The sequence below is a fragment of the Schistocerca nitens genome, chromosome 3 (assembly GCF_023898315.1).
Source record: "Schistocerca nitens isolate TAMUIC-IGC-003100 chromosome 3, iqSchNite1.1, whole genome shotgun sequence".
Classification (NCBI taxonomy): Eukaryota; Metazoa; Arthropoda; class Insecta; order Orthoptera; family Acrididae; genus Schistocerca; species Schistocerca nitens.
The window spans coordinates 183,264,232-183,285,473 of NC_064616.1; the positions used below are offsets into that span (position 1 = coordinate 183,264,232).

At 40.0% G+C, this 21,242-nt stretch overlaps 1 long non-coding RNA gene across 4 annotated transcripts in view; it reads left to right on the top strand.

Moving 5' to 3' along the window:
• Positions 1-1,794: 1,794 nt before the first annotated feature.
• LOC126248127 (uncharacterized) overlaps positions 1,795-21,242 on the top strand; it is a 31,587-nt gene continuing 12,139 nt past the window's right edge. The window contains exons 1-5 of one of the 4 annotated variants that reach the window (XR_007545422.1): positions 1,795-2,374; positions 3,467-3,568; positions 4,034-4,131; positions 8,743-8,950; positions 9,392-9,899. This is a non-coding gene — a long non-coding RNA (uncharacterized LOC126248127). Of the gene's footprint in view, positions 3,569-4,033; positions 4,132-8,742; positions 8,951-9,391; positions 9,900-21,242 lie in introns of those variants that run through there. The other 3 variants (XR_007545421.1, XR_007545420.1, XR_007545423.1) reach the window with 3 other exon arrangements.

A 21,242-nucleotide genomic window follows, 5' to 3' on the forward strand; every position in this document is an offset into this window, starting at 1 on the left:
TCCCTATCCTCATTCAATTGTTGCAACTGCAAACAAAACTCAAAACGCTTGTCCTTGTCGTCGTCGTCATTGAGCTTCTGCACTAGCTCCAATTTGAATGGTTTCATAGACAGCTTCTCTCGCAGGACTTTCCACACTGTCATTGGAGCCATTTCGAGTTCACTGGATGCACGACGCACCGATTTCTTTGGACTCCTTATGGATGGCTCTCGTACGCGCTCCAAATTCACTTCACTCACACTGGGACGTTCGCTTCTCTTTGCCGGGAACAAGCAACCCGTCGTGACGAATTTGTTGTGCCAGTGGGAAATGGCCTTCCTTGTTGGTGGCTTCTTACCGTACTTGGTTCTAAACATCCGTTGAACAGCTGTAGCACACTTGTTTTTGTCGAACACACAGAAAGCTTGCTCCGCACCGGAACTCGGCATGTTTGCGACTATCGCTGACTGTCGGCAAATTACCAAACTACGCAGTGTCAGTATACATGAAAAAAAAAGAAAAAAAACTTTCAGGGTTTCTCTTCAAAACGATATACGTATGATATCTGTACAAAGTTTGGTTCTTGTGCAATAAATAATTGAAAGTGTTCCCGGACTTTATGTACACCCTGTATGTTACGTATATTTACTGATCGATCCAAAAATCTTTCAAGATTCTGGGACAGATCTAAAGAATGAATTTGCAAATATTGTATGCGCGTGCACACACTCAAACACACGCTGCTACAGAAAATTAAAGATAGATTGTTGTTCTTGGAGTTCCAGAAGCTGCGAAAGTGTATCTGCCGACCTGTACTTTCACTTTCAGCAATAAAGCGAAAACACGCTGAAATCAAATGGAGTGCAGCGGGTATTACTCCACGATAGGTAAAACAGTGTGCATGTGTTTCGAATTACAGCTAACAGGGAGCAGTGGTGGGAGGAATGTGGACTAACAAAGTACAACCAAGGTGAAAGTTTTGTGGCATGACAAGAGTTGCGTCTCTTAAGCTGCGCCATTGAGAAATGAGAGTTCACACATGCAATATCGTTGCAGCTACTGTATGCCACTACCTGTGGCTATACTTTTGTTGCGTCTGTGAATCCAGCTTTACCCATTTCAGTAAGTTTCCTCCATTCTCACCTCTCCAGTGCGGTTATTCACCATTTTTCAGGCTCTGAGAGATTTTGTATCTTCTTCCACATCGTTTGATATTTCAACGCTTTCGTGGCATTCCTATCTGTCTTCTCCAGTTGGCCTCTATTAAGGGCATATCCAAGCCAGGCTATCCTTCTGCTTTTTATTAATCTTACAATGGCAGCTCCTTGTATGAGGTGACCAATTAAGCGTTTGTTCTAGATGAAACAATTGTTATTCTGAACTGTTGGTTGGTTGATTGATTTGGGGGAGGGGACCAAACAGCGAGGTCATCGGTCCAATCGGATTAGTCAAAAATGGGGAAGGAAATCTGCCATGCCCTTCCAAAGAAACCATCCCGACATTTGCCTGGAGCGATTTAGGGAAATCACGGAAAACCTAAATCAGGATGGCCGGATGCGTGTTGAAACAGTCGTCCAGTCGCCCGCCGGAATGCGAGTCTTCTTAAACTGCCAGTCTGCCACACAGGTCGTCAGAACATTGCGTTTCCAACACCCAGAACTGCTGCTCGTCAGCGCTCGTTAACCCTTACACTGCGAAATATGTGTACCACTGGTCATAAATGCTGTTTATTGCTTTATTTATTTCAAATAATGGATTGTATTGGTTATATTTTCAATAGTTTATCTAGTTACCATTTTTATGTTTGCAAGTTGGTAGATTTGAGATAGCCATGAACAAGTGAGTAAAGATAACCGAACAAACATGGGCTGTAACTGCCTGTCGTTTGCTATCGCTAGTAACTCAACGAATTAGCGCGAAGATTGACTGTGATTTATGCACGGCCTTCATATCCAGGGAATTACAATGCGCGTGCTTAGTTACGCTGCTCGAAATTTATGCACATGTGCAGAGTTAAACACAAAATAGGCATGGTGTGGATGCACCTTAAAAGTTAGTTATTCAAAATAACCTTTGAGGCACTTGTCCTTAGAGTTGGATTTGCATTCAGGTAGCGTTTGCCATCCGTAGATTTATTCTTCTAATATAAATGATATAGCTCAATTCACAGAAGCAATTCCCACATTATGAAGTGTCAAATCAGTAGGGTACTCGTTTGTGTGTATGTGCAACTAGATTTCTTCCTCACTGTATGTATAAATAAATAAATTGTCGGAAATTCAGTTACTAGTTAGAAAACAGTTTTAATAATTATATGCTGTGAAATGCTACTTCTAATGAAGAATGAACATTTCGGTTAATATTGTGTCACAAGTGATCACGAAAATGTTCACAGGTGAGATAATACGAATCATTTCTGCTGAAAGTGCAGATCTAGGATGATTACTGAAAATACACAACGTAACTAGAGTAGTTTGACACATCTGAATGTAATAGGCGTATTATGTTTTCATTTATGGTGAATTTTTATAGATAAAGGGATCATATTGACATTTGTGCGCATCTTTACCTTCTTTAGACCTGCACGAGTGACTTCATATAGGTGATATAGAACTGTGGCAGATTAAGTTGTGGGTGTTCATGTAATGAACTGCTGGGAAGAGGTTACAGAAGATGACACAGAAGGTTTGGAATTTGAAAGAGACTCTGGTGCAGATGATGTAGCCACTATTTCCACACTTTCCAACACTCCTGCAATAACTAATGGTAGTGTGTGTATAACACAGTGGCAAGTAGGCTAGTTGATGAAACATCTAGTACAGATTCAGCATGTAGGATATACTGTTTGCTTGTGCTTGAAGCATTTCATGACAATTTTGAAACAAGTTGATACTGAAATGGCTGCAAATGTGGATTTATATACATGGTCTGAAGTTGATGGTGCTAATTTCCTGCAGATTTGTTTAAAAAAAAATAGCTAAAATTTTGTGCTGGTTCATTGGCATGAATATTTACCACCACACATCTTGTGGTGAACTTACTAGTATGTAATAGAGTACATAGGGCGCAGTTACATTGATAACTATTACCAAAGAACACATACTGTTTGTATTTCAGTGTTACATGGGATAAAACATAATTAAAGGATTAATGTCCATTCTGCATATCTGTAGGGTACAACTGGCCTGATTGTAACCATACATATTTGCAATTTTAGCTGTCTGTCTGATAACTTGGAGACTAATAATTTATATATACGTATGATATCTGTACAAAGTTTGGTTCTTGTGCAATAAATAATTGAAAGTGTTCCCAGACTTTATGTACACCCTGTATGTTACGTATATTTACTGATCGATCCAAAAATCTTTCAAGATTCTGGGACAGATCTAAAGAATGAATTTGCAAATATTGTATGCGCGTGCACACACTCAAACACACGCTGCTACAGAAAATTAAAGATAGATTGTTGTTCTTGGAGTTCCAGAAGCTGCGAAAGTGTATCTGCCGACCTCTACTTTCACTTTCAGCAATAAAGCAAAAACACGCTGAAATCAAATGGAGTGCAGCGGGTATTACTCCACGATAGGTAAAACAGTGTGCATGTGTTGAAGCATCTATTTTGCTTAGTCTCAAATATTTTATTTCAGTTGACATGGAATATACCATGTTAGTTTGATGTTCCATAGATCATTTGCATGATAATTAAGATGGTGTGAAACAAGTTATTTTGCAGTCATATTGCACATTAATTAGTAAATATGGCTACAAGCTGAACATTTTATAAGTTTTTTGTGTTGTTGCTAAATATACTGATGAGTCAGTAATTTCCACCCACCACCTTTTACACTTTACAACAGAAATTCTTCTGTGGGATAAGAGTTGTCAAGGAGAAACTATTTCAGTTTTTTAAATTTCTATGCAGTTTATCTGACATTTCATATCAGAGGGGAAGTATTCAAAAGTTATAGTTGCAGGATTATGCACCCCTTTTTTTACTAGAGGCAACTGTAATATTGTAATTACATAAATTATTGTTTGTTTTGAACTGCAGTGGATTATTTTCAAAGGACTTCATGAATGGATAATATACTGTGAAGCAGTATTCAGAATGCTGAACTTCTTAAACAGATGTCTACAAGATGATTGTGGGTGAGCATCCCATGTTAGTCTTACAGCATATTTTTTTCTGTTAATATGAAAATGCAGGTAACCAAAGTTCTGCACACCTTGGAAAGTAAGCTCTGCTGCTGATAGTTTATCGAAATAGTTGTTTTCCTTGCTGCTGAGATTCGTGCCCTTAGCCTTGATTTCATTTAGCCTATTGCAAGTTCTCAAATTATGACTTATTTCAGTTCACATATTCTGTCATGAAATTCTACTGCTTATTGCATCAGAGCATATGCATGTAAGAGTTGACTTCGTGTGTATGTAACCTGATACTTGAAGCTTTTGAATGGCTACTTAGTCAGATTGAAAAGCTTTGTAAAGAGGGTAACCACAAGTCTGGTTCCTTCAATAATGCTAAACCAATTAATTAGTTCTCTATCCACTCAAACTGAAACCGAGCGAGGTGGCGCAGTGGTTAGCACACTGGACTCGTATTCGGGAGGACGACGGTTCAATCCCGTCTCCAGCCATCCTGATTTAGGTTTTCCGTGATTTCCCTAAATCGTTTCAGGCAAATGCCGGGATGGTTCCTTTGAAAGGGCACGGCCGATTTCCTTCCCAATCCTTCCCTAAAACCGAGCTTGCGCTCCGTCTCTAATGACCTCGTTGTCGACGGGACGTTAAACACTAACCACCACCACCACCACTCAAACTGAAGCCTTGGAACCAGGAAATGTTGTTAGAATGAGTGAAATGTATTAAGAGTGTGTACCAAGTAGTAACAAATAATTTATCATTTCTGCCCTGTGAAGACTATCAAAGGCCTGCTATAAGTCTACATAGACATTATGAAGCTCAATATTATATGCCAATGCCTTTTCACATATTTGCCATAGCTCAATTATCTGATCTGGTAGGCTGAAATTTGCACTGATTCCCCCAGAATCTCAGCATAAGGTATTAGCTTTTTGTTCATAATGCTAGTGATAATTTTGTAGGTTATACCCAGCAGAGTAATCCCTTGATAATCTTAACAAGTCTTGTCTCTCTCCTTACGTAACTGTATAATTACACCTAAGATCCACTGTTCCAGATCATCCTTCCCTGATTACTGTAAACTTAATAGTTTGTGGATTCACTTATGGAGACCAGTTCTGCCAGTTTATCAACAGTTCTTGGTGCTTTCTAATTTTTTAGATTGTGCACTACCTTCCATACTTGCTATAATATGGGCTCTTCTATCTTTCCATCTGCAGTGTAACAGAGTGGCTGCTCACTACTGGTAGCATTGCCCTAAAAAACTACTCTCTCTCCATTTGTGAAAGAGGTATTGTTTATATGCCAGTAAATTTACTTCTTCACACTTACATGCACTTACTTTTACTCACATTCTTCAGTTCCTTCTGTAATTTTCTTACAAAATTTTCTTTCATTCCTTTGGTAGTACTCTTCCATCTTTTTCTCCTTATGGTTTTTTTTTTTTTTTTTTTTTTTTTTTTTACCCCACCAATATACCTTTGCTCCCTTGATCCTATTTTTATTGTATAATGCTTTATTTGATCTAGTATTGCATTGTAAGCATTTGTCTTGCTTCGTTCTTCTGTTTCACTGCCTGGCTATATTAATCACTCTCCATTTCTCTTTCTCGTTGTTTCCCCTAGTATTTCATGTGATGGGTAAAAGTCTGCAATAGGGTCAGTGGTGTACTTACATGCGTCATACAGGAATGTTGTCAGTGCTTGCTGTGAGGTATCATGGGAGCAAAAAGTGTGTCAGCTGTTTGTGTTACACAGCCAATGAGAGAGCAGCAGCCAAATGATGTTTGGAAATAAAACATTTAGGAGAAATGGTGAAGCATGTTTGTAAATGAGGATTATAAATTTAATTGCTCCTTGTTTGAGCAACTGGTATTTAAACTGCTCTAAAACCAACAACAGCGTCACAGCCCATGATATATTCAAAAAAGCAATGAAATATTTATCTGCTGTTTGTTCCTACACAATGATTCGCATGAGCACAGATCAGTGTTTTTTAATTAAATCATAGAGAAAGGTAGGTAAATCATTGTTTAGTAATATATCGAATACGTGACTATTAGTAATAAACATCGATCCACCTACCTCCTCCCATGACATAATTGAACAACACTGGTCCACTTACTCAAAGTGGTGGCATTTGATGCACTTTCAGATGATTCCATCCTTACAAACCTTTGACTCCTTAAGAGTCAGCACACTGGACTCGCATTCGGAAGGACGACGGTTCAATCCCGCGTCCGGCCATTCTGATTTAGGTTTTCCGTGAGTTCCCTAAATCGCTCCAGGCAAATGCCGGGATGGTTCCTTTGAAAGGGCACGGTTGACTTCCTTCCCCATCCTTCCCTAATCCTATGAGACCGATAACCTCGCTGTTTGGTCTCTTCCCCCAAATAACCAACCAACCTTAAGAGTCATTTGACCATCACATTTGATACATTTTCATGTTTCTGCAATTAATCCAATAGACGTGCACCAATGGAAATCATCGCTGTGCAGAACTAAAACACTTAAATCAGTCCACTTTACAATACTCATTGACATAGGCCCCAAATCACAAAATATTTCTCCAAAAACTTGCTAATACACTGAAAAACAGCAAACAAGACAATGGTTTCAATTTTGGCACTAGAAATTCATTGCCTCCATTCTCGCATCTCATTGGTTATTTCAAAGAATCATTCCATTGGCCACACGAAACATGCGTTGCCAACCTATGAGCAGTAGATAAGCACTGCAGTGACTGCCGCAGACCCTGATGTAGACAGCCCATGTGCTGTTGTTGAAGCAGCATTTTTTTTTTTAAACACTTGAACAGTAGACCTCTCTCTGCTGTACTATATTACATTTATGAACTCTTCTGTTGTTCTTTGGAAGCCGTAGCAAGCTTCTGCCTCATTTTTTTGCTTCTAGTAGGTAATTGTAAGAATTATAATTAGCTCCTCAGAAAGCATGCACATTTTTTCTGTATCAAGATATTTACCTCTTTAGTACCAATAGGTATTACTTTTTCAGGTCCCTTTGCTGATATTATTCTCAGGAGACAGTCATTTACAGCATTTAACTAGTTTGCAGCAGCAAACTGGGTGATCCTCATATTATACTAGTTTGATCGTACAAAATTTTCCAACAAAACACACTTCTTAAATGATCTTCCTTGCCCAGTTGGGCATTATGGTTACCAAGGTCTAATGTGGAGTTATATCTAGGCATTTTATTCATTGCCTCCATTCTCGCATCTCATTGGTTATTTCAAAGAATCATTCCATTGGCCACACGAAACATGCGTTGCCAACCTATGAGCAGTAGATAAGCACTGCAGTGACTGCCGCAGACCCTGATGTAGACAGCCCATGTGCTGTTGTTGAAGCAGCATTTTTTTTTTTAAACACTTGAACAGTAGACCTCTCTCTGCTGTACTATATTACATTTATGAACTCTTCTGTTGTTCTTTGGAAGCCGTAGCAAGCTTCTGCCTCATTTTTTTGCTTCTAGTAGGTAATTGTAAGAATTATAATTAGCTCCTCAGAAAGCATGCACATTTTTTCTGTATCAAGATATTTACCTCTTTAGTACCAATAGGTATTACTTTTTCAGGTCCCTTTGCTGATATTATTCTCAGGAGACAGTCATTTACAGCATTTAACTAGTTTGCAGCAGCAAACTGGGTGATCCTCATATTATACTAGTTTGATCGTACAAAATTTTCCAACAAAACACACTTCTTAAATGATCTTCCTTGCCCAGTTGGGCATTATGGTTACCAAGGTCTAATGTGGAGTTATATCTAGGCATTTTATGACATGCTTAATGTAGTTACTGATGGAAACCACATACCACATCTTCATATTATTCTTCTGTTGGCGCATATGCATTCATGAAGGTCACAATGTGAAATTTCCCTTTGATATGGACAGTACATATTCTTCCGTCATGAGAAGTGAAAGCAACTCCATATCTTTATTAGTTTTCTCTTTTTCTGAGTAGCACAGGAAGAATTTCAGCTCATGTACCTCACAGCTTCCGTGAACCTGATATCCTGGAGTGTGACAACTCCCATTCCTTGCCTCAGTTTCTCTTCAGCAGGGTTCTTCATAACTTCTGTGTGAACACAGACATACCCATTTCCAGTGTCCTGTGAGGAGGACCTCTGTATTTTTACATTGTATTATTTAACTTTCACATTTACAAAAAAATTATTTCACAATAAAGTAAAAACCTTTTATTCATATTCAGCACTGTTATTCCACTATGTATAAAAATATGAAATGCCTGAACAAACTTTAAATGGTGATGTATGCTAGGATTGTGTACTTGGCACCCTTGGTATCCTATATTTAAGTTGTTTCTAACAGAGACATGCATTTTAAAGTTCAGCATTTTTTAGTGTCCATCACTGCTATCATTCCAACTCATTGCATTTCATTCACTTTACCATCCTGGACTGCCCATTTTATGTCACTGAATTTCATACATTTAGTAACTATCTACAATGTATGGCTTTTATTTAAAGCATTGTGAACCAGATGTATTATGTATATGTACTGTTCCACAGTGAAAAACTATAGTATAATTTCAGTTGTCTGCTTTAATGAAAGTTACTTTTCTTTCATTTCAGATTGAAGATAGACCGTTATGTTTGTTAATGATGGATCTAGACACATTGTTTAGGATGCCAGTACTAAACACTCTGTACACCAACTAGATAATAATTTTTGATCAGGAATGCTACCCTGATATGTCGGAGCTCCACTACTTTTCACTCCAAGATGTCGCCCAATATGACGTGTTATTTGACAATTTCCAGGCAGTCTTCTGAACTTCAGGTATATTTGAATCTCATATCATTCCTAAAGTGTAATTTTCGCCCCCATCTGACTCATCATATTCGTGCACTTACAACTTCATAGATAATACAGTTGTAATATTATACTTTATAATATGCATATATAAATTTCTTATTCCTTCTATATTTTTCTGAAATTCATTATTCAATGTATAGTTTACAACTTGCTTATAAGAACTATGTAATTAGTTCATATAGTAACATTTTATTTAAATAATTAAAATCTGATTCCCTATAATCATGTGCAGTTCCAAATTTCATCCATCATGTAATGGTTATTGTATAGGTCTAAATACCATTTTTTTTCTTCTGATATCCATTTCAGACATAATCTTTATTCAAAATTGTCAGTTTTCACAAAATTTGAGTCTGAAAACCCAATCCTTTCAAAAATCGTGTATCGTGATTTTTTTGTTTCCAGAAATCTGTTGCGTATTCAAATACAGAGATACGTCAACAGGAAGAATATGGTGCTACGATCGGCAATGCCTATACAAAACAAGTGTCTCTGCAGCATTTGTTACATCGGTTACTGCTGCTACAATGGCAGGTTATCAAGATGTGAGTGAGTTAGAATATGGTGTTATAGTCGGCACACGAGCGATGGGGGCGGTGGACTCAGCCCTGTGCTTGCTGTAGGCTACGGCCACTGCAGGCTTCCTGAGCGTTCCAGCGTGCACAGAACCATTGTTCAGTTATGTTCTTCCTAAAAACAGTATACCCTGTATGGTCACAGTGGTTATAGTTTCTGATAACCACGAAAGAGAGCTTCGAGACTAACCAACACTTTCAGTTATATGTTCATTGTTCATTTTGGACCGAAAAACAGTTGGTTTAGAAAAATGATAGGAGCTTTTTTAACAGTAATTCCTGTAACTTGAGGCTTGCAGCATTGATATGTATGTCTATAACATATTAAAATTTCATTAACGTCGAACGAATGTGTTTCAAGATATATAGTTTTAAAGTGAGTAGTGTGTAGCGGAAATGCCCAAATCTCACACAATTCTTCTTACTATCTTAATTAAAAAATAATTACAGAAATTTAAAACCAAATTGTCTCGGAGATAAACAAAGAATATATCTGGATAACTCATTTTGCGATAGGCCCATAGCTTCGTTTGTAATTAAAGCCTAAAGTTAGTTCTCCACAGTAAGAAATCGGATAGTAAATGTCTGCCTCCTTCTTGCTCACTGTTTTCTTTTTCCGCTTGTCATGTTTGATATGGTTTATTTTAGTGGTTTCCCATCCTCATTTTTGAAGCAGGCTTTGGACTGCCGCTGAAACCACTTTATTTACTTTTTTATTTTTTACATTTCTTTACTTGGAACTAATATTTCTTTAGTGTGTAATATTTTTCGAAACATGGTGCCATGCAGAGAGCCACATCACATTTTTTGCATCTTATGTGTGTCATTTTTCATTGTGAATGAGTAGTACATACTACCCAGCGTCTCTAGGAAATCTCCTTTCTCTCTGTTGCTACGAAGAACCCTGGATAATGTCCCTCTTTATTCTGCAGTCGGAAAGGGCTTTCTTCTTTGATTGTTCGTGGGATCGCACTTTTACACGTTGGACTATGAAATTTATCAAGCAACCAACGAATTATTTCGAAGTGGTATTTCGCTAGTGGTATCTTCTGTTGCTTTTGTATTTCAGAAATAGTTTTAGCATTAAGCACATACAAGTCAGTAAAATGAAAGAATACTTTCTGGTACCACTTCATTGTCTTTTGGATGCATTGTAAAGAAGATAACAGCACATCTGTCTTATCAACTGCACCCATTGACTTATTATAGCTGACAAAACAGGTAGGTTTCAATTTGTTTTGGCCCATTTTATGTTCTTTTTTCTTTGTCGCCACAAACTCTGACAATGGTGGTAGGTGTGTCCTGTTTTTGCATACTGTTCCAAAGGCGTTTGTACATTTATCATGGAGCCACAGGAATAATTGGGGCTCAAATACCAATTGTCAGAATAAATGGTATGACCTACATTGAGGTATGGCAATAACAAACTCAAATCATCATCGTCTGATTTTCCCCATTCAGCATTTCTAGATTCTATTTCTGTGGCGGCATCAATGTAGACAATATAATCCAAAATATAGTTGGTTTGTACATCACAAAGGACGAAAATTTTAATGCCAAAATGGCTATTTTTGTTGGGTATGTACTGCTTAAATTGGAGCCTTCCTTTGAAAAGTAGCAGACTTTCATCAATCACTAGGTTTTCAAAGGGTACTACTGCCTTGAGGAATTTATTTTTTGTGTGCTCTACAATGAGACATATTTTTAGAAGTATATCTTAGAGATGCGGTGGAATTGTCACTGAAGTGCAATAAACGCAGGATCAACTTGTACTGGCCCCTGGCCATTGTGTTAGAAAATATTGATGTTTGAAGCAAATAATCTGTCTGCCAGTATTCATTCACCTCTAATGTTTGACTTCTAGGCATAAGCAGAGAACAAGATAGGAAGCAATAAAATTCTGCTGGCTCTATATGCTTCCAGCACGCTAATCTCCTGTGTACTTGTCATCTTTTTTCAGTAATAAATTTATATTTATTATTGATCTGTGTACAGATAGCAGAAACGAATTCCATGGACATTAAGTAAAAAAAAAAAATCTAAATGACTTCCTGATTCTTCAGAGTCTGCTTTTAACCCCCTAAATGTGTTCACAAAACACTGTCGTTTTGTCACTGGATGAGCCCCCGTCCACTTAAACTTTCTTTTTCCTGACGTAGATTCATTTACTTCATCTTCTTTTCTGTCTTCAGAAGAAGAATCTTCTGTTCATGATGTCTAGGATTCAGCAATACGTCCAGATGCATCCAACTCTTCATTGGAAGAAAGCTCCGAAGCATCACTACAATCTTCGTTGCTACTATTCATAAGAATATTCATGATTTCCTTGTCCGATAAATTGTATCCCAACATGGCAAAGGCTACACACGCGAATGCTGTTGTCTCACCAGAAGCGAAAAGAGGACTGGCCAAATGTTAGACTCGTAAGCAGAAAGGGCCCAGAGGAGTTAAAAACTAAAGCACTTTCCTAAATTACAAAGAAAACCAGATGATGACACTTTTGTCAGAAACCCAGACAACAGTGAGTAGCGGTTATATTGTGTACGTTTACCTGCTCCCAAGCTCGGACATATATAAATGCTGTTAGCCATCTGGACTTTCACCTGCTGGATGTACATCTGCATCCATAGCAATCTGGCCTTTCTACCTACCATGCATACATGTACGCCCATAGCCGCGAAAGGGTTAAACAGTGTATAGACATGATTTGGACATATTTGTGTTTTATTTACCAAATAAACATTAAGTTCTGAAATCCTTTCGGACTGAATCGGTACAAATTTTCATGTCTCATGTTTGGCATAGAGTCGAGCATGTGTTATCAAAATTTAATTACAATAATATTTATTATGATTCTTATTAAGGTCAAACGGATAAAAAAATGAAGGGTATGCATATTTTATTGTGCAAAAAAATCTTCCTTATGTCTTGGGACACACTACTGTCCATATGCTACAAATTTGTAATGCCAAACCACCGTTAAGCTGGATTGTAGCCCAGATTTAATTTCTGCCTGTGAAAGAATTGTTCAGCAGTGGGTGAATACCATCGACACCTCTGCACCCCACATATAACACAGACCCATTAGATGCCAGTTAATCACAGCAGAATGCTCTGTGCTTGCATCTTTCTGCCAATAACATAATTTCTTTTGCAGCAATATGTCACCCCATTGTGGACGTGAGAACCAAGTGTTGCTGACCACCACACCATCATTCACATCCACTCCCTCCCACCATCCACCATACCCACTGCGGATGTCACATAAATTGTGACTATAAATGCAGATTTATACCTACAGTGTAATTCTATGATGGTACAAATTTTCAGGGATGTTGGAGAAAACTAATTTTATGAATTTGTACTAAGGGACATGTCTGGAAACAACAGAGTCAAAAGTTATAAGTGTAAATCATTCTGGTACCTCTGACATTGAATGTCTTCCACTGTAAACTCTTTGCTTTCCATATTTTGTCACAAGTTTTGAGATGTCCACAGTGGGTGTGGCGAATGGGAGGAGGGAGTGGGTTGAACGATTATGTGGTTGACCGTAACACTTGTTTCTCTCCTCCGCACCATGGTGACAGTCTGCTGCGAAAGAAATTGTCATTGACAGAAAAGTACAACTATAGATCATTTTGCTATGATTGATTGGAATATAATGGGCCTGTGTTGTGTGTGGGGTGCAGAGGTGTGAACACCCACTATACTGTTGAGCAATTCATGCACGGGTAGAAATTAAGTCTGGGCTATAATCCAACATAGTGGTTGTTTCGCGTTATAAATCAGTGGTACATACATAGGCTCGGCAAATTCTACAACCACCTGCCCATCTACGCTGTACCATTATAACTCGATAGTTCTTGTATGAATATTGTGGTAGACCAGAGGTATTGCTCATATGAAAACATCAGGGGCAGAATTAATAACACTGCACAGAAGCTGCATAGAATCTCCACACCACACTCATCTTGGAGAATCCGTTGTTGTTTCAGGTTAGCTCTGTCTTAAGTGTACTACACATTGAGAAGCTCTTCAGCATAGGCGCATTTCGCTTTCATTGACAATACATTAGCACCAGATATATTGTGCTCGTGGTACAGGTCGTTCTTTCACTGTCTACAGATTGAATGGCTGTTTTGCTTGAAGATGAGTTATTTAGACATCACGTCAGCATTTTGCATTTCTTGCTCCGAATTCCGATAACTGGTTCTCTTTACATGTTAAAAGAAGCTGGAATCAGACATGGGATGCATACATTCACAGGTTTCATTTTCAATGGATTTTTGAGTCCACGTTTTGTGTCATTGCATACTATTTCCTGCATAGTAGCCTTTCCCGATTTGGAACTTTATGTTTTTCGCAGCTTACAAAGTCTTTCTGTAGATTTCCACATTCTGCAATTGGTTCTGTATTGCGATCTCTTTATTAGCGTGGTTATCTGTTGGAGATAGTGCCAATGACAGCGATATCAAGAAACATATCCTGAGTCTATAATTATAATAAAGATTTGCTTGCCTACTCATAACGTTTACAGTATAACCACTAGAAATTATGCAAAAATATGAATTGCGTCGAGTGAATGACACTTTTAGTTTTCAGTAGGCTTAATACAGTGAAACACAAATAATTGTTACAGGTACTAATTTATGATGTTTAGTTTGCAGTAAGTGCATCTGAGTGTTATTAGTAACTATACTCTGTCTCGTTGAGGAAGAGTGATCTGCCAGGGGGTCTACGTCTTCCCAATACATATTTCGTTACTGTGACAGGGAAAACCTCATGAAGGTTTAAAGTTACAGCACTGAAATATCAGTTTGGGAAGAGACAGGCCACGGGCGGAACACCTGATCTCGACGCGATAACAATGAATCACCAGCTAGGTCTGCCACTACATCTATGCTCTATTCCCCAAGCCTAGTTACAGAAATTTGAATAAGACTCACTGGCATTTCCTATGGATATTCTGGCCCTCGTTAGCTTAGTCTTTGAGACACCGGCTGTGGTCAATTCCCAGTCTATTCCAGGAACACTTCAGCTGGTATTTTTACTGCTAGTAGCACAACTGAATCTTGGCAACAACATAGGATATGTTTGACAACTATGTGACTGATAAGTTACTTGTTGGATAGCACAGAATTATCCTGCTAAATTCACATGATATATTTGTACCATTTCCATTGAATAATCTGGGTGATTTTCACGTAAGGTTGTGGGGTGCCGGAGCTAGCAGTGTATTTAACACTAAATTCTTCTCGAATCTTCATATGGAAATGATGCTCTAAGCCTCCCCTTTTCTAACTCCGACTTTTGCTGTTGCACATGGATTAAGAAGAAATGCGAATTGACTGTAATCGACCCTGCAAGTGGAGTAGAAAAGAGTTTGGCTCCTGCAATAATTTAATTGGATAGAAATTAATTAGATAAAGGAAAGTTTCATTAACGTAGTGAGAAATGAAAGGGTTGCTCTACTGATTAACAGAATGAAGTTCTGTCCAAAATAACCATTTGATTTATTATGACTAAACTCAAAATAATAAATAAAACACATGAAACATTTACAACACATCAAATTGGATACTCAAATAAATGCTGTGAAGTTGAAGTTGTCCATAAACTAGATTGTGACATTTATGACCAAGTGGTATGTGGAGCCAATTCCTTGCTACTCAAATCTTAAGAGAAACACCCAGCCAAACCAGCATTAATTTCTGCTACATTAGTGATAACTCACAGTGAACACCCAAGACAGAACAAAGTTAGAAAAGATGAACAGGCGCGCTCTGCTGAGCTCTGATTATCACCTAGCAAAATTCCCTGATTTGCCGGTGTTGCGGACGTACATTACCATGCTGTCTTCTTAACTGCAAGGACACGATCTGGCATACCAGAGGCGATGGCTGATTGCTTCGACGTCCCATCGTGGTGATGGTAGTGTTGTGAGTATAGCCTGAAACAAATTCTCCTGGTCTGGTTGTTCCAGACTAAAGACTTCCAAGCAACACAAATACGCCTCTGAGGGAGATGGAGAAGGCTCGCCACACAATCACTGACGATACAGTGAGTGATTCTAACAAGAAAAGTCACACAGTAACTCCGCTACAGTCAACTTTAACCAAAACTGCTCAAGATGGACAACATAGGCCGCTTGTACGCAGAACGCTAAATACTCGGAAAGTTACGTTGAAGTCGAAACTTCAGCAACTTCGTCAAACAGTTACAATTTAATGAAAGTATATTAGACAGCCAACGGAAGGCAGGCTGTCCAGAGCACCGAGAGCTCAGTCTTGTAACCTACTCTGACCAAAAGGCGAGAGCCAACTCTCTGAAGAGCACCTGTACAAGCCGAACACAGAACATTCCCGCCCCCATGACAGTGGTCATGGTCAAACATTCCAATCAGCAACTCGAAAACCGGCGGAAAATTCCCCTCTATTGCCGACGCAGTACTATTCCGCCAATGGAAATACTTGGCACCAATTTCTGCGCCGATTTTGCTGCGTCACGAAGCTATTCCCTGGGCAAGTCAATCACAGTTATGATTTTGCAGAAAACGCCGGAATTTGCCCACCAAGACTGCCTGGGAACACAAGTCATTCCCACGCCTCGCTGGTAGCCCGCCAGAAAGTGTTTTCACAAAGTTTCTGCGAAGTAACGGAATCTCTAGCCCAGCCGCTCTTCAGGCCCCTCTGGGCGTGTCGGCCCCGCTCTTATGACAATATCGGTGTCTGGAAAGCATCCACTCGACTCCCTCACACCCTTTCAAGATCAGCAGCACCCGCCTGTCACCGGACCACCCGGGTGACGAGAGACGCTGCATGGGAAGTCCGCGTGTGAAGGAATAGCAACTTTTCATCGCATGCAATTAGAGAGGAAAATCGAATTACTCAGAGTAAGATAGAAATATGAGAGGGGGCTCATGCCAACTCTCAAGGTGTGAAGTAAGGTTAGCAATTTGTGGTTAAGAGTGCAGGAAAGTCGTTGCAAGTGAAAATTGCAACTATCTTGTCTTTAACATTACATCTTAGCTGTCCTAGCCACAACTGGAGCAATAAGGGAGAAGGAACTACCATAATGCTTTGCTAGCTCTGTGGCGTCATGGTCACCTGTAACAGGAAGGCTGCTTTGGCTTTAGTTTCACTGAAAGCTACATTTTTAGCCATTTTGTGACAGAGATACAGGCAGCCAGATCAAAAATCAGAAAGAGAATCTTACTTATTTTGTTTATGAAATTCTACATCTTTGTCGCACTTCAGAGTGACCCAGGACACCAAGTACACGTAGACAGTTTCAAAGTCCAAACTGAGTAAAATCTTACCAATTCATGCTGATGTAGGCACGTTGTAGTTACAGATGCCTTATATTTTATGAAAATAGACTTTCATCATAAGGTTATTGTGGTGTGGTGTATTTCATTGGCATTAGTACAGTGCAGATTTTCATAATGTTTTCCATTATTTTGTTGAACATAACTGTAAACACCAACAATATATTCTCTCACATTATCTAAAACAGGCTGACCGTGCTGAGATAGTTCAGCTTGCATGTTTGTGGAAACCTAAAGGAGCCAAGTTAAAGACGTCATCAAACCAGTTTGGAAGTGCATTTTCATCCTGAAAGGAATTTTCTTGATTGTTTTTTGTTAAGCAGCAAGGAAGATTAAAATTTGAGGACATACCATAAGAAGAATAAGTGCATGGGGGTGACTCTCGAAACAAATTTCTTGCTAGTTCTGTTTGTTAAATCAGTGGAGTGTGTTATCGTTTAGCAGTAGTGCAGTAGTTTTGTCAGTCCTTTTTCTTACCTATGACCGCAAAGTATTTAAAGTTATTGGCAACAAATACCAGCTGCAATAGGCATACTCGTGGGGAGGAGTTCATAGCAAGCAGTACCCTGTTTGGGCCATCAAATGCAAAATATTATGTTCTCACAGCCCTTTGATCGATTATGTCTTTGGTGGGGCTTGTCCATTAACTCATTCTGAAGAGATTGATATAAAGGCATCATGGCTCAATGCTAGTTACAGTATTGCAGAGGAATACATGACGAGTGAACTGATGACATTCAAGCAAAAGTGTAGTAACCTTCATCTCTTTGATATTTGTTGGCCTTGAATTGGAGCATGCAGTACTCCCACTCCTAACTTCCGGACCTTGCCTGTTGAATGCAAATGTCACACAACTCAAACCTTGCCTATTGAATGCCAATGTCACATGACTGTTAAATGGTCACAAATTCATCACATATGTTAGGTATAGTGTCTTCTTGAATGTGAAAAACCATTCATGCCAGAACAATCTTTCAAGAAACGAGAAAATCCTTTGTGATGTATTTGCACAAACGTACTCTCCCCACACTCAGTGCAAAAGTTTAGAGCTTGTGTTAATCCTAAATCACTTATGTTTGTAAATTTTAACCATACAAACTCCAGTATGTAACTACAAGATGAATACTATAACTTCAAATGAGAAAATGGCAGATGATAAGTACACTCAGTGTCACGCAGTGGTTGGTCAGCTTGTCGGAAGGTGCCTGATGTCCAGCAGTGAGTTGTGTGCGGCCAGTAGCCAGAGGCCACTATAGAGCAAGGAAACTCTCAACCGTAAACTGATGTTGACACTGCCACAAGCTGTTTTTGTGCAGTGGTTTCTGGAAGTTTTTGTTCTTACAGGTGAGTTAGAAAGTGAACCGAATTACCTGTAGGGTTCCATCAAACTGTTAACTTACGCAGTCAAATGTAATGCAATCTAAAAATAAAGGGAATGGATTGGGCTAGAACGCGAGACTTTATTTCTGTGTTGCATGAAGCTTACCACTAGACCACAAGCAATTATAGCACTGTAACAGCTTGTGAAGAGTGACAGCACTTCCTCCATACACATTTCCAAATCCTACAGTATAACCATCCTATGCATCCTTCTTGGATGAATACATTGATCGCCAGTACGGGGTGCATCCCTCTATTCTGTTACCCTCTGAAATCCGCTTTCGGCACATGCTACAGTGGCTTAATTTCACACTACCTGCCACTTTTCCGGTAGGTGTGAACCCTTCACCACGTTGGCTTTGTGATGTGGCCCGTGTTAACCTTGGCCTTCATTCGCTTTCTGAGGACACTACTCCAGCCTCGCTGTATTGCCTTCAGTTTCACGACCTGCGAATGGAACTTTGCGATAGTACCTTTGTGTACACTGATGGCTCTTGGACTGACCACGGTGTCGGGTGTGCCTTCATCATTGGCGCCCGTGTCTTTCAATATTGGCTTCTGCCACATTGCTCAGTATTTACAGCCGAGCTCTTTACCCTGTATCAGACCACGGAGTACTTCGGCAAAACAGCCTTTTCGATTGTGTCCTCTGCTCGGACTGAATCAGCTCCCTTCAGAGTCTTGCGTGTGCTGTACACAGCCCATCCCTTAGTGCAATGGGTCCAGGAAAATTGTCACTTGCTCACTCTTAGTGGAGCCACTGTGATGTTTGTGGGCTCCTGGTCATATCGGTTTGCCAGGAAACAAGGCTGCTGCCAAGGGTGCAATCCTCATACCTCAGCCTACTCGTTCCTATATTCCCCGCGATGATCTCTGGGGTCTGTCAGGTGGTGGTGTCCCTTTGGCATCGCCACTGGTCCTTCCTTCACGGGCATAAGCTCTGGCTTATTAAGCCTCTTCCAGGGGCTTGGATGACCTCCTTTTGGTCCTCAAGCTGGGAAGAGGTCATTTTAACTAGGTTGCGTACTGGGTACTGCCTTTTTAGCCATTGTCATTTGAAAAGTAGGGCTACCCCACCACTTTGTACACATTGCACCCAAGTTTTAACTGTCCACCACTTCCTGACAGAATGCCCCTTTTCTAACCGCTTACATTCCCACTTGGGTTTGCCATCTGAATTATCGGCCGTTTTAGCAAATGACACACAGGCTGTCAACACGTTTTACTTTTCATCTGCCAAAGCAATAGGGCAAAGGCCATTTAATTTTTAGTCTTGAACCTCCGTTTCTGTACGCTGTCTTTTGTAGCCCTTTTGCCACATCCCTGTTTTTTACTGTCTTCTCTTCTGTCAATTGGGACTGAAATATAGTCGTTTTTTAACTCCTCTGTTTTTGTGTTCTATAGTTTTGACTTGGGTATGTCTGAACCCCAGTTGTTTTTGTGCCCTAAAGCAAAATAAAACTAAAGAAACCGGATACCAGCCAGTGGCTGAAGGAGCCATAGGCTGCTTGTCATAGGGCGTCATGATTTTCTTCAGTACCTGGAACTAATTCAAGGAAGTCCTCACAGTCATCCAAACCACTTAAAGAAAACAAAGACGAAAAGAAGTATTCAAAGACAAAGGAAATTCTAGTGACCCCCATGCCTATGGATCCCACATGTTCAGCTTCTGTGGCTGCAGCAGGGATCCTGGTGGCCCTCCATCGGCATTCCAGGAAATGAACGTGTTGATCGGTTGGCCAAGCAGGCCATCAATTCGCCACCCCTGGAGCTTGGTCTCATGGAAAGAGACCTCCGGTCAGCCCTACATCGCAAGGTCCGCGATGTCTGGAGCTCTGAATGATCTGTCTTGAACACGCCAAATAAACTCTGCCTGGTAAAGTCGTCCACGGCCGTATGGAACTCATCCTTGAGGAGCACACATCGGGACTCAGTTGTTCTCTGCCATCTCCGAATTGGACATAAGCAGTTGACCCACAGCTATCTCCTTCGCTATGAGAACCCGACCAAGTGTCGCTGTGATGCAGGGCTGACAGTGGTCCATCTTCTGATGGACTGCCCCATTTTAGCCCCCTTCGGCAGTCCTTTAGTTTACCAGCTGCACTTCCTATAATTCTAGGTGATGATGTCTCTATAGCTGACTCAGTTTTACATTTTATCCGTGCAGCTGGGTTTTATCACTCACTCTAGTGTGGGCGCTCTCACAAGATTTCTTAGGCTACACCCACTCCAGCGACTTTTAATTGTGACGTGGATACCAAAATAGTGTCTTTTATGGTAACAAGTTGTGTTGGTACCTCTATCAACACTTTCGAGCTGGAGGTTCTTTGTTTTCAGTTGAGTGGTTGATCTTCTACCTGATCCATCAACCACTGTAGTCTGTTTTATTCTAGTCAACTGTTTGCTCTTCTCCTTTTAAGTGTCCTTGGTGTTCCCTCCCTCTGGGTGCAGAGGTTACGCTTTTAATGTATAGGCCTTTTACAAGTATGTCTGTTTGGAACAGGGGACTGATGGCCTCGATGTTTAGCCCCCAGCAAACCCCAAAACCAACCAACCCAGTGGCCCTCGAGGCTCCCATTCGCACCACATTACATATCTCAGAACCTGCATGTCTTGATACCGTACTCTTTCAACAAGTGGCAGCAGGTGACCCTATGACATAACCTGCTTCCTTGGTCCCTTCATGCCATCACAGTATAATGACAGAACAATTCTCCCATGGAATTGTAGTGGTTTTTTTCCATCACCTTGCTGAGCTATGACATGACTTGCGCTCCTTGCCTGCTTTCTGAATCGCCCTTTGTGGTCACCGGGGATATTTTAAGAATTGTACTGGTTATGACAGTGTGTCAGGTGGAGTTTGCACATACGTCTGAACTGGGTATATAACAAACTTGGGCCTCTTGACACAACTTTCTAGGCTGTGACTATTCAGGTAATGTCATTTCAGGATTTTACCTTCTGTAATGTTTCT